Below are 15,285 nucleotides of genomic sequence, written 5' to 3' on the forward strand. Positions count from 1 at the left end.
TCTGCAACACAAAATCTTAACCTGAAAAGAAGTATCGACCCAAATATTGAACACTGTCAGATGCTCTGTTCTAAGCTTGTCGAACTTGAACAAATCTCCAATCTGAATTTTAGTATGATCAAATAATGCAATGTGGATGGGTGAACTAACTTGGGTTACCATCAATGGCAACACCTGATAACTTGTGTAGTGTCTCTTGCCAACAACTGAAAAAATAACTAAGTGTCGAAATCAGTACCACATATGTACACACACTTCAAAAATAAAAAAATAAAAACTCCCCTTGAGATGAATATACATTTTTCATTTCCCTACACTCCCCCTTTGACATAAATGGAAAAGGTAAGGATCCGCATACCAAAATTCATACAAAAAACTTATAAACAGGTCGTATATGTACAAATAGACTTTGCTAACTTACATTAACTTAAATACATTTGTAAAAATGTTCTTCAATAAATTCAAATCACCATCCCAACCTTTCTTTAGGCCTTCCAAAACAAAGATGAGACCACTAAAGAGAAATGCCTACATTTTTGCCATCTGAAGATCTGGGAGATCACTAGTAACCATGACATCTTGAGCTTCTGATAAGGCATTGGACATTGTTTTTAACTTGGGAGCAATTAGAATCCAAAGCTCCCCAGCTCTACCAACAATCCTGTCTTTTTCTTGCCCCAAACTCATGATTTTGTCAAGCAAAGCTACAACCTGACTTTCTTGACTATCCACAGATACAGTCAAGGGGTCAAATGACTAAGAAATACCTGCAAACTACTTCTCATTCTCCTTTATCTGCTTCTCAATATCTTCAAAAAATTTAGAAGATAATAAATAAGCCTCCTTTAGATAAGGCATTTTGAATACTCTTTACATAAGTGTCTAGTAAAATCCTATCATTAGTAATCATTTTCTTCAACTCACTGAATCTTTTATTACTAAACTCATTCCAGACCCTAACTTCTGTTGATTTTTCTAAAGATTCAAAGTGAGTACTTACAGAGTTGATTAAGCTCTTCAACTATTTAAAGGGGGAATCAAATACATCTTTGACAAATGTGGGCATTATGTTTTTCAAGCTTTTCACATTCTTTTGTCTTCTCCTTCAAGGCTTGACTCAGGTGACCATCATATATACTTTTGCTTTATTTCTACTTTAGCTGTTTATAGAGTTCCTTTCTCTTTTCCATGGACTTGTTTAGTTTCTCTTTCAATGATTGAATCAAATTCTCAACATCCTTAAGATTCTCTTGCAATTCCTGGACTTTAGCTTTGGACTGATCAAGATCATCTAGTGCAACTAGGAGTTTTTGTTGAAGACTACCAAAATCCATTGAATCACCTTCCCGAATCTTCCCCAAGTTGTTATACTTCTTTTGAGGAACCAGGCTCTGATACCAATTGTTGGAAATAAGGAACACTAAGAGGGGGGGGGGGGGAATGAATCAGTGTTCTGCAAAATTTATTTTTAGTTTGTCCTTTTAAGCACTTAAAAAATTTAATCAAGAGAAGAATGAAAGAACACAAGAACATCAACCACAAAATCAGAACACCATAATTTTTGTACATGGAAACCCTATTAGGGAAAAAACCATAGTGGGGATGAACCCACAAAATAAGTATACTTTGTTAAAAGTATTATAATAGAGAATGCACATGTATTCAGGCACACTGCCTAGAGCTCACTACTCAAAAGCGAGGCTCACTACCTACAAATCAATTACAAAAGATCACTAGAGTGTTTGAAATGAAGAACAACATCTACAAATGCCAAAATACAGTTTTGGTTAAGCACAATATATAGATTCCATACACTTCATCTCTCACTGCTCTATTACACTTCTCTGCTATGATCCGGAGCACAAATCTCTATCCCACGCACATGAAACTGCATACAATCGATCACTAACACCTTTCACATATCCAAAATGATCAAGAACATTGATCATATATATCCACAACAAGAATTTAGATCTATCACTAGTCGGTTCATGAAGACTTAGAATATTATTCAAACGTGTAAGAAAAGTCGGTGAAATTTGAGCTCCAATGCTTATGCAAACCAAAAATAATTGTTCACAGGTTGCCACAAATGTTAGCCAAACCTCTTGGATCACAAAACCAATCACCAAAATTGCTCCAACAAATCTGCACAAAGATCAACTACACAAGTTGGTCGTTTTGCATTGTCAAACGAAAAGCTAGTACTCAGAAGCTTCTAACTTGCACACCAATCATAATCAGAGACCAAAAACTCTAGAGTAGGGTGTTCCAGACATCCATCTACCTTTCCTCATATCCACAACACAAAATATTAACCTGAAAGGAAGTACCAACCCAAATACTGAACACTGTCAGATGCTTTGTTCTAAGCTTGCCGGACTTGAACAAATCTCCAATTTGATTTCTGGTATGATCAAATAATGTAATGTAGATGGATGCACTACCTTGGGTTGCCATCAATGAAAACACCCGATAAGTTGTGCAGTGTCTCTTGCCAACAAATTTAAATCTCTCTATGGATAAATATATTTTGCATTCAAAAATTTATGTTTTAGATATGGGTAGGTTGGATATTGTTATTAGTTATGCTTGGTTAGAATCTTTGAGAACAATAGATATCAATATGCAAAATAAGTTCATAAATCTTTTGTATAAAAGGAAAAAAAAACTACATTACAAGATATTACACATGAACAAGTCTAAAGTAAATTCAAGGAAGAAAAAGTTCAAGAATCTCATGAAGCTTGTAAGAATGAATTAGATGAAAATAAAGAGAATCAAGATGTTAAGAAAAATGAAGAGGCAAACAATTATACTAAGGAATCATTAAAAGAAGTATAAAATGGTTAAGAATCAGACAAGAATCTAACAATAACAAAAGATATACTACATAGGCATCCACATCATTATGAGAGGAAAGAATAATGTAGGAAACCATAATGGATGAATTATAGTACATAGAATCTACAATACACTTACTATGGACCTACATGAAGCCAAATAAACAATTACTACAATAAATGGTATCATAGAAGTAATGGCCTGTTGTGGAAGAAAAAGAGGATATACTATGATAAGGAATGGAATCAAATGTGTACCAAAGAATGTAGATCAAGGATGGGATCTAGGAACTATCAATAAAAATGCATGAGAAGGTTAAAATATAGATACTTAGATGATTGGTCTTGAGGTCAACCCACAATAGTGACTCCCACTTTTTGGTCAAATCAAGACAATAAAATCAACATTTGTCATTAGATCTTCATTTTCAGACACCTATAGCAACTAAATCATTAATAATTTTGATACGATGAAAACTAGTGATTTGTGAGATTTTGTGTGTAAATTCTAAATATATATTTTAAAAATTATAGAAATAAACTATGATTCTTTTTATGTAACTTTGAATAACTTGTTTTTTTAGTAAGCAATATTTTTTAAAAGTAGCGTTTATGTCATAATGCATAACTTTTTTATCGGTAGACTAAAAGTATAATTTTTAAAATATATATTTGTCACACCAATGTCTAGTGCATTAATATTTTTTCAAATTTTTTGATTTTTTTAAAGGGGTAAATGCTTTTGACCCAGAGCTATGAGATAGTGAGGTCACAAATGGGGGATCATCGCCATTTTAAAATTCAACAATAGCACCCCAACGAGTTTTGAACCTTGGTGGCAAGAACAACAAAACCACAACTTAACCATCACACCATGCCAATACCAACATTTTTTCATTTTGTTTTGCATATATTATTTTTAATTAATTTTTTTAATTTAGAGTAATTATAATCTGGATATAGGCATACGTTGTATCACATAACTATTTTTATATGCATTTGAATCAAATTCTTGTTTTTTGGTTGAAATGAGGACATCAATACCTATAGTATATCTATTTTTTAGAATTTTCTCTATTTTTCTATTTTCCACATATGTGAAATAATGACCTTAATGTTTGGTGAAAATATACATTAAAAAGAAATAAAAAATAAAAAATAATAATAAAATTAATCATATTCAAAATTATACTTTTTGGAAAGCATATAATAAGGGGTGCATACTTAAAAAACATAATTTCTAAATGAATTAATTTGAAAAAGTATTTTTTTGTCAACATTTTGATAGGTGCAAAGGAGACTCCATTGCAGGTATGATTTAAGACTAGAGGGGTTATATCCAAGGGGGTTTGATCTAGCTCTCTAATTACAATAATTTGAAAGGAACCTCTAAAGGCTTAAATTATAATATTTTTTTAAAATAGGTGATTTTAGGCAAAAAATAACATGTTTTGGAAGTGGGATACAACATTGTTGGATATTTTATTGTACTATTTGGTTTCTTCTCATGTTTTGACAATAAAACATGTCAAGGAGGGATTACATGTTATGTACTTACATATATGATATTATAATGCATTTAGGTTAATGGAGATGTTGATATGTGATGCACATCCCTTACATTATTTATATTGGTGAAGGTGAATGACTTGTGTAATTAGTTATATCAAAAATTAAGTAGGCCTCCATTAGGATTATCCCTCGATTGTACTATTAGGAGGTGGTCTATATTAAAGGGTCGATTATCATTGCAAGATATGTGTGAGATTTGATATTATATTTGGGATCTCTTGGAGATATAGCATGGAGTGACTTATTTCATAAGGAGTATTTTATGGTGTTACACAACCTTAAGGGTTTAGTATTTTTTTGTAAATATTGGATATAAGGGCATCTTGGCCCACCCAACTCTCTTGTATTGTGTGTGTAGCATCCTAAAATTGTAACCATTTGCAATTTTGACTGCATTTGGGTCTTCACCTTAGTGTTTGCGTCCCTTGACCTGTTCGAAGACCTGATTATGCTCATACACCTCATAAATGCCAAAAACTTTGATTTTCCACTCATTATGCACCTTAATCCTAACCCAAAATAGGGTAGGAGCAGGGTGAATCACCCTAGTCCTCATTGGAACCAGGGCACCATGCCATAGTCCTCCCTTAATTGGCCCCCCCTTTAAACCCATTTTTAGTATTTAAAAAATGTGCAGGATTCCCCTCTTCATATCAGCTCATGTTCGAAAATTGTAACCATTTGCAATTTTAACTGCATTTGGGTCTTCACCTTAGTGTTTGTTCCCCTTGGCTTGTTCAAAGACCTGATTATGCTCATACACCTCATAAATGCCAAAAAAATTGATTTTTCACTCATTATGCACCTTAATCCTAACCCAAAATAGGGTGGGAAGCACCCTGGTCCTCACTGGGACCAGGGTGCCATGCCATAGTCCTCCCTTAATTGGCCCCCCTTTAAACCCATTTTAGCATTTAAAAAATGAGCGGGATTCCCCTCTTCGTGTCGGCTCATGTTGGAAAATTAGTCAATTTTCTTGACAGGCAAGTATATAAAGAGGATTTCCCATCTCATTCGAACATCTATCAATCATCTACAAGAAATAAAAGGAAATCAAGCACACATTTGATCAAACATTCAAGAGAAATTGAGTATTATCAGTCTTCCTTCAAGCTTAGGAGCAACAATAAAGCCAAGTTTCAAGCATTGAAGATGACATTATTTATCCTACTTTATTGAAGACTTCATAAAACCCTATTTCTATGTGGAGAGAAACAAAACTTCACAAGAAGGTATCATCATTCAGTTTTCAGTCATAATTCAACATCTCCCTTAAAAGGAGAATATTTCATTACAGTCATTTCAATTACATTTATTTCAATTACATTTATTTCAATTTCATGGTTAATTCAAAAACTGGGGTTTGACCTAATGCAAGCCCCTATTCCCAACCTTTTTCCCCTTTATTATGTGTGCAAGAAATAGGTACGAAGCTGTGATCTTCAGAATAAGCATTATTTGCAAGGATGAATCAACTCTTTTTGGTGTGCGAAAAAGAAGGAGGACCAAGGCACCCACCACCATGGTCCCGACATTTTTGGATCTTTTTTGGGGATCAGATCCGACTAGGCTTATATTTCTTAGATCCAAGTGCATGCAAAAATCTCATGTTTGTAGCTCACTGTTTTCTCAGTTTTACCTTCATTTTTCAACACTTCACCTAATTTCAGCATTTCAATTTACAAAAGAGGAATAAAATTATCACACAATTTACCCAAATCCATTTAGTATTCAGTCCTTGACTGAATGTAGATTACCTTTCCTCTTTTGAATGTAATGGTCCCTAAGTGAAAAATTAAGGGTTTTCTCTCTCTTGTGTGGAAACCCTAAATATTTTTTCACATTACATTTTGGCGAACCTGACTCCTTACACCCTTATTTTTTATTTATGTTCTCAGATCTAACTATTTATGCAATTAAAAATTCAAGTTTTCATTTACAAGTTTGATTTCCTTGCAAATTTTAAAAATTAAGAGTTTAATTTCACTAGAACCCTAATTTTTTATTTCAAAATTGAGCTTGTGAATTGCATAATTTGGATTAATTGTTTCATATTTGAGTGTTATTCAATTTCAAAATTCAAATTTTCACTTATAAGTCAAATTAAAAATTTTAATTTTAAAATTAAGTGGTTAACTAAAAAATTAAATTACCCTCGTGCATTTCCCAATTTCAATTTCAACATTGGATCTATTTTTAAATTTAAAATTAAGAGGTTCTTTTTACAAGGCCCTAATTTTAAATTTAAATTTCTTGTGGACAATTTCAAATTTAAATTTTAAAATTAAGTGGTTAATTAAAAGAGCCCTAATTGATTATTTCAAAACCCAAATTTCAACATCACATTTTAAATTTAAATTTTAAAATTAAGAGGTTCTTTTTACAAGGCCCTAAATTTAAATTTAAATTTTCATTAGATCATTAAAAATTATTATTTTTAAATTAAGAGGTTATTTTTAGTCAACTGTTTCCGGATTCAATTGTGTATGATGGATCACAGAGTGTGATCTGAAACGTTGATGCAAAAAATCATACACAATCGAATCCATAAACAATTGACTATCATTTCATGGATAGTGGAAACTTAACGACTTTTAGGTTATTTTTAGTCCTAATTTTAAATTTAAATTAAGAGGTTATTTTAGCAAAGCCCTAAATTTAAATTTAAATTTCCTAGGGGATTGCATGATTTTTCACAATTATCCTTTATCTTTTCAATCAATTTTCTTATTTAATTGAGTAACCATTTTTCTAAAATTTTGCATTATTCAATTACTTTGCAAATTTAAAAGTTCAAATTTCCCTCCCTTAGTGCATGAGTTTTACTAATATTAGTCCAACCTATAATATCCCAGTGAGAAGAATTTGTAGAATTAAGGCTTCCCAAGGTTTAATTATTGAGGAAATGGAGCCTAATTTGGATAACTTATTTCATGAGGATATTGGTGGTTCTTCTAATCCTACAAATATTCCCATTTATCCTCATTCTTCTCATAATTCTCACGATGTGGATGAATCACTAACTAGGGTTTCCATTGACCAATTGGAAAATATTGACAATCAATTTGAAAATCTTCAACAATGGATGAGTCAACAATACCCAAAAAGTGAAGCTTTCCCATTGATTGAAGGATTGAAAAGAATGGTTCAAAGTGATAAACTTGGTGTTGATGTCTTGCATACTATTTCTCATATTGTTGATACTAATATTATGCCCATGAAGAGTTGTGTTGAAGTCCTTGGTTATACACAACCTCCTAGTCAAGTTAATCATTCCATTCCTTTAACTACCCCTATGGCTAGTGTTCCCACCTTTACATCAAACATCAAGGCTACCTCTACACAAAATATCATACATACAAGTGTTAGTCAAGGGAGCAACTCCTCTAACCATAATTTCTTCATTCCTCCTCAAGTGAGTCTTCATTTGTTACCCAATCATCTCCCTTACCTACCTATCATAGTGCGCCACCTCCTTATAACAATATCCCTCCTTATTCTCAATCTCCTCCATCCTTCAACAATGTTACTCCTCCTTCATTCAATAATGTTACTCCTCCTTCTAAATTCAACATGACCAATTTCATTCCTTCTACTAAAGCTACCATCAATACTTTAGCCCAAATAATGTCTTCCTTGCAACAACAAATAGCTTCCATGAATCAATCTAAGTATAATGTGCCCAAATTTGATATAGTGAGCCCATTATCCAATGATATTGTCTGAGTTGTCTCTCCTAAACATGTGGAAGTCCCTCAATTGGAGCTTTACAATGAAAAAGGTTATCCTCTAACTCATGTGAAAACATTTCAAACTTTGTGTAGTGACTTTGCTCATGACCAAAGATTGTTGGCTAAATTGTTTATTAGAACATTGAGAGAAAGATTTGCAATGGTATTGTTATTTTCCTCTTTATTCTATCACTTATTTTCAACAACTGGCTAATGCTTTTAGTCAACAATTTCATTATTTTCAACAACTGGCTAATGCTTTTAGTCAACAATTTCACAATAATATTGGTCCTAAAGTTACTTTGACTGATTTGATGCATTGTAAGCAAGGTGTTAAAGAAAAAGTGACTGATTTTATTGGTAGATATAAGCATTTGTATTCTCAAATTTCTTTTCCTATGCCTGATCAAGATATTCAAAGAATTTTCATTTCTAATTTGCAAAAAGATATTAGGGATAAACTTCTTTTTTTGAGTTCTATTCCTTCACACAGTTGTGCGCAATACTTCACAATTATCAGCTTACTATGAGTCAGTTGGAACTATCCTCTTCAGTGGCTTCGAATGATAAAAGTGAAAGTGATGAACAACCTTTTGCAAAGTTCAAACCAAATAAGGGATTCATCAAATTCAATGACAACAACAACACTCAAGTAGCAGCCCCAATAGGTGTACCTCCTTTGTCCAAATAATTTAGAAAATAATTCACCCCTCTTAATGAATCTTTACATAGTATTATGTCATAATTGTGTACAAAGGAATGTGTTGAAACTTCCCCCTATTAAAACAATTGATACAACTAAGCCTCTACCACCTTCTTATGATGCTAAAGCCTTTTGAAAATACCATCGTCAACTTGGACATGGCATTGAAAAGTGTTATTCCTTGAGGAGTAAGATTCAAGACTTTATTAATAACAATACCATATATATGGCTGGTGTGAATGATAAAGGAAATAAATTTGTAGCTCCTCCTAATCAAAATATTCAAATTTTTACTGATCCTTTACCTTCCCATTCCACTAATGTGATTGAGACTGATCATCTTGCCTTCTCTCCCAATGATCTTAGCCTTGAATCTAACAATGTGGTGAACCTTATAGATCAAACTGAACCTCCTAAGGAAGTATGCATTACATTCAATCCTAGTGAGACTATTAAAGCACTCGATGACCCACTTTACATTACTGCAAAAATCAAAGGCATACCTTGTAGACGGGTGCTTATTGATCCAACCTGCATGGTTAATGTGATAACTAAAGAATTTCTTTATACTTTGCAATTGCATCAAGTGACATATGATGAAACTGATGTGATAGTTAGAGTTTTTGATGGCTTCTCTTGTCTTGTTAGTGGGTCTATCACACTTCCTATTGATGTTGGCACTAAATGCTTAGGTGTTGTCTTTTCTATCATTCCCACATCTGATCAATTTTGTATGAAGTTGGGACATCCTTGACTCTCTTCCATGAAAGTGACCGCTTCTACTATCCACAAGTGTTTGAAATTTCCTCAAAATGATAAAAAAATGTTAATCATAGCATATATCAACCTATGATGAGGCATAGAGATGTTTGTCTTGATTATTTTTGGTCTGAACAATTCCAACCTCTTGAAACTAGAAGTGATGTTCTCTTTAAATCATATAAAAAATGAAAAAATGATATGATTTTATCCTTGAGTAAGCCTAGAAATCCAACACTTATTCTTCCTCCAACTGACAATCACGTGCCTCTTCTTACAAATAGATCCATCCTTCCTCCTAAGGAAAGCTATATTCTTTCCTCTAAGGAAGAATCTATTCCTTCTCCTAAGGAAAGCTATATTCTTTCCTCTAAGGAAGAATCTATTCCTTCTCCTAAGGATGAGTCCATTCTTCCTCCGAAGGATAGAAAATATCTTCCTCCTAAGTGTCGATTTATTCCTCCTCCTAAGGATAAACATATTATTCCTCTTAAGGATAGACCTATTCCTCCTCCTCGTGATGGACCTGGTCTTCTTCCTTCACCTCCCATTCCACCTTTATATGGTGTGGTTCTACCTTCTATGTCTTACAAAGGGAAGCGATTGGCCTCTCCTATTGTTCAACCTAAAAAACCTTCTCCTAAGCGTCCTTCCTTCAAAGAAGAAAAGAATCCTATACTAATGAGCCTAAACTTCCATAAACTTCAGTTAAAACTAAAACAAACTGTTGTGTGAGAGAACATCGATAGAGACATCGTGCTAGAGCTCGTGAACTTTCTTCCCAAACCATTTCTTCTCCCAAGGCACCAACTGTTGACATAATTCCATTTTTTCAACCTTCTCCTAATCAAGAGGTTCAACCTAATTCTCCAAGACGCAAAATGATTAAGAAAAATGACGGTTCAAGTTTTATTCCTATTAGAGCTCCTATTTTTGTTTATGTTGATGAAGAAATAGGTGAGAATGTTGTTAATGATGAAAATGTTGATCCTAATATTTTTTATAATGAATATGAATATGTTGATATTGACAATGATTTATTTGAGAATTTTTCAAAAGCATTAATCCTAGCTCCAAGTAACAGACAAAGTGACTCATCATTAGAGCATGGTCCTTATTTGGAACTTGTGATATCTCCATCTACTGTGCTCAATGTTTCTCCTCTTGCGTGTTGTCCACCTTCCCAAAACAATGGTAAGAAACTTTGGGGGGTGGATGACGTGCTTGATTAGATTCATTAGTACCGTAGATTCTCTCTCTCTCTCTTCTGTTGCTTGTTTGTGATTTGCTTCTATTTCTATCTCAATTATTCTATTTCTTGTTCCTAGTCTTGTCTACTTGAGGATGATAGAAAACATAGAGATCTATTTTGGGTCTCTCCTATGTTGACTCAAAAGACACATGTGCCCTTCTTCCATGGCGGTTTTCCTTTCTTTGGAGGATGAGAACAATTATATGCATATATATATATATATGATATACATTGGTTATCATAAAAATCATATTGACTCCAGAGTTAGGTGAAACCACCTCATTTTTTGTGTTTTGTGATAATTATCCTTTGATTTGTCCTCTCTTGGGGGATTTTTATTGTGATAACTGTTGGGTATGGTTTCCATTGCACCAAAAGGTCAACTTGTCAATGTGCGCTACAACCACCAGACACATAGAATCCATGGGAGGTGGTTAAGCCACATCTCAAACCTACCGCTTGTGTTGCATAGAGACCAAGGGCGCACACCTTGCAACAATCCCCCCTTAGTGCAAGCGGGGTTTGAACTTGCGACCTAGCTCTGATACGATTTGTTGGTATGATTGTCATTGCACCAAAAGGTCGACCTGTCAATGCCCGCTACAACCACCAGACATAGAATCACGAGAGGCAGTTAAGCCATGTCGCAAACCCACTACTTGTGTTGCATAGAGATCAAGAGCACACAACTTGCAACAATAATGTGCTTGTCTTTTTGGGTGTATCCTACCTTAAAGAAATTTCTCTCGATACAGCATACACAATTGCTTTAACGTGGGGCCATACACTTCGCTCAATGATTCTCTCTCTTGCATATCTTGATACTTAAAGTTACTTAGAGAACTTTGTCTTTTGCTTTGTAATTTTTGGTATTTTCCTTTTCATGACTCATGGTAAGAGAACCTTACTAGTTTGTAGTCACGGTTCTCTCTCTCTTTCTCTCATGATGTCCCTTTTATCTTGTCATCAAAGTTGTGAGATCCTAAAGTCCACTAGGGGCTTGGTGTATCTTGCTTCCTTGATGACTTGGTGAATGTTTTTCAATGAGAACCCTTTGTACTTTACTAAGAGTATGATTGACTCATACTCCCACTAAAGTGGGGGCTAAATGTAGCATCCTAAAATTGCAACCCTTTGCAATTTCAACCACATTTAGGTCTTCACCTTAGTGTTTTCTCCCCTTGGCCTATTTGAAGACCTGATTATGTTGATACACCTCATAAATGCGAAAAAAAATGATTTTCCACTCATTATGCACCTTAATCCTAACCCAAAGTAGGATAGGACTAGGGCGCCAAACCTTGGTCCTCCCTAAATTTCCCCCCCTTTAAACCCATTTTAGAATTTAAAAAATGAGTGAGATTCCCCTCTCTGTGTCGGCTCATGTTGGAAAATTAGTCAATTTTCCTGATGGGCAAGTATATAAGGAGGATTTTCCCTCTCATTTGAACATCTATCAATAATGTACAAACAACAATAGGAAATCAAGCACATATGAGATCAAGCATTCAAGCATTCAAGAGCAATTGAGCATTATCAACCTTCCTTCAAGCTTAGAAACAACAATAAAGTCAAGTTTCAAGCATTGAAGATGACATTATTCATCCCACTTTGTTGAAGACTTCATAAAACCCTATTTCCATGTGTAGGCAGGTAAAACTTCACAAGGAAGTATCATCATTCAATTTTCAATCATAATTTAGCATCTCCCTCAAAAGGAGAATCTTTCATTACAATCATTTCAATTAAATTTATTTCAATTTCATGGTTAATTCCAAAACCGGGGTTTGAACTAAGGTGACCCACTATTCCCAACCTTTCTCCCCTTCTTTCTATGTGTAGGAAACAGGTACAAAGCTGCGATCTTCAAAATAAGCGTTCTTTGCAGAGATGAATCAACCCTTTTCAGTGTGTGAAAAAGTAGGAGGACCAAGGCACCCACCACCACGATCCCGACATTTTTGGAGCTTTTTTGAGGATTGAATCCAACTCGGCTTATATTGCTCAGATCTAGGTGCATGCAAAAATCCAATGTTTGTAGCTCACCGTTTTCTCAGTTTTACCTTCATTTTTTAGCACTTTACCTAATTTCAGCATTTCAATTTACAAAAGAGCAATACAATTATCACACAATTAACCCAAATCCATTCAATATTCAGTCCTTGATTGAATCTAGTTGATTATCTTTCCTCTTTTGAATGTAATTGTCCCTGAGTGAAAAAATTAAGGGTTTTCCCTCTCCTGGGTGGAAACCCTAAATATTTTTCCACATTATAGTGTGAGACATTATTTATTTCTATTATTATATGTGTGGATCCTATTAGTGCATAAAATGAGAGCATAGAATAATTTTTTTTTCAAATGTAAATAAGTGGATCAAAAAATATAAATAAAAAATAATATAATGTATTTGAGGAATATGAAGACATAAATAATAAAATCAAAATAAATATATTAGTTTATTCAAATTATAGAAAAATTATATGGTTAGAAAGCTGAGAAGAAGATTGACATTTTGGTGATGATTTCATCAAAATTTGTTGTAAACTAAGTAAAACACAAATTTGACAACTAAAATAGAAATCCAACCCTCAAGCTTGGAGAACCAAATCTATTCCCTAATAGGTTGGATCTTTGAAATATAACATGAGTTGGTTGAATTACACACTCAATTGAATTAAATTTTATATCAAAAGCTAAAATATAGCTCATTTTTTTAGCTATTTGTGTGTTATGCATGCACTATATACATATATTCCAATAAAAATTTTAGTCTTGGGAAGGAATGATTTTCAATTTGTGGCTACTCATGGAAATATTGCATCCCTTAAATGGTTGATCACCCATATTATAAGGGAGATATTTTGGTCTTCTACTCAGGTTGGTCACTCATACAAATATTGCATCATTGATATATTGTTGATTTCGGTAACTCTTGTTTTGAATAGCTACAATATGTTGCAATTGGATATGGTTTCATTTCAAAGAAGGTTATCATTGTTAGTGCAAAATAATACATAAACCATATCTCTATTTTGGAGGAGATTCATGATAGGAGTCTACATTGGAGGCGATGATATGTATATGGGTGATGTACATAGTAGTTTCTATGATGTGTTTTGGCAAAGGCTTTAAGATGATAATCATAGATAGGAAAATGAGTTTATTTTTCATATGGATAAGGAGTGTATCTTTCCTAAACTAAATAAGAAGATGAGAAAGTTGAGGGCAGCTCATGACACTTTATTTATGACTTGAATGTCAAACATATATAGATGGATGATTTTAGAAGGTACATCATTCTCCATCAGGATAATATATCATCCACAATTTGGCACCTAGAATGTTATTAATTGAATATTGTTGTTTTGTGATACTAATGAGTGCTCCATTGGTGTGCATTTTCTATTGCATATCAGTCCATAAATTAAGAAACACAATCACTATGTTTGAGGTAGTGTATGGGTCTAATCTTATGCATTCTTATGATATGTATTTTAACAATGCAAAGGTGAATGTAAGATTTGTTTCTAGAAAGTGTATTAATTGTAATAGTGGATATGGAGAATGTTATAACACTCCTAATAGTATCAAAAATCAAATTCACAACATCATCAAAAGAATCAAGGGCTTTTGGTACAAGTTTCTCAATGTTTGTGCATCAATTTAGTTTTGGAAGTCAAGCATGGAAACTTTGGTTATGCATTGAAGATATTCACAACCAATCAAATTAACATAGTTACGCCTCTCAAAGTCTCTTCAAGATGCACAGGGAAGCAAGATGCAATATTACGTAGATGCAAAGTCAAGGTTCGGTATGTGGTTTGTCATGATAAACCATTTTGGCATTAGGATTTTGGAGTGACATGTTTGCAATTGCTTGAGAACAAGAAATTTTGGGAAGGGAGGACTTGTCATGTCCCTTTTTCTAAAATTGTTACTTACTAAAAATAGTAAGTTGGAGGCTTCAGGACACATTGGAATTTATTCTTTATTTAATATTTATATTGTCCCAATAAAAATTACTTATTTTGGACAAATAAATATTAAATCAAAAATCATGTTTTGGTGTGAATGGATTTTGTAGGTTTTCATTAGTATCTTGCGGGAATATTCAGTTGTTGTGATAGTTATGACAAGTCATTGGTTGCTAATGACAATTCTTTATGATAGTTTTTAAAAAATTAATTTTTCCTTCACATGCAAGTTTCCTCCATTTTGAGTTAGTGGCTTTTACTTTGCTTCCTTTTTATAAGAAGTTGTAGAAGATGTAATTTTATGTTTGCAACAATTTATGATAGAAATAAATCATGTTAATTTTTTTTATTATTCATTATAAATTAGTTGCATGAAATTTTATTGTGAGCTTGGTGAAGTTTGTCTGAAAACAATGTTTTCTAGTAATATTTCCTAGTATCATTTTGA

The sequence above is a fragment of the Cryptomeria japonica genome, chromosome 11 (genome assembly GCF_030272615.1).
Source record: "Cryptomeria japonica chromosome 11, Sugi_1.0, whole genome shotgun sequence".
Taxonomy (NCBI): Eukaryota; Viridiplantae; Streptophyta; class Pinopsida; order Cupressales; family Cupressaceae; genus Cryptomeria; species Cryptomeria japonica.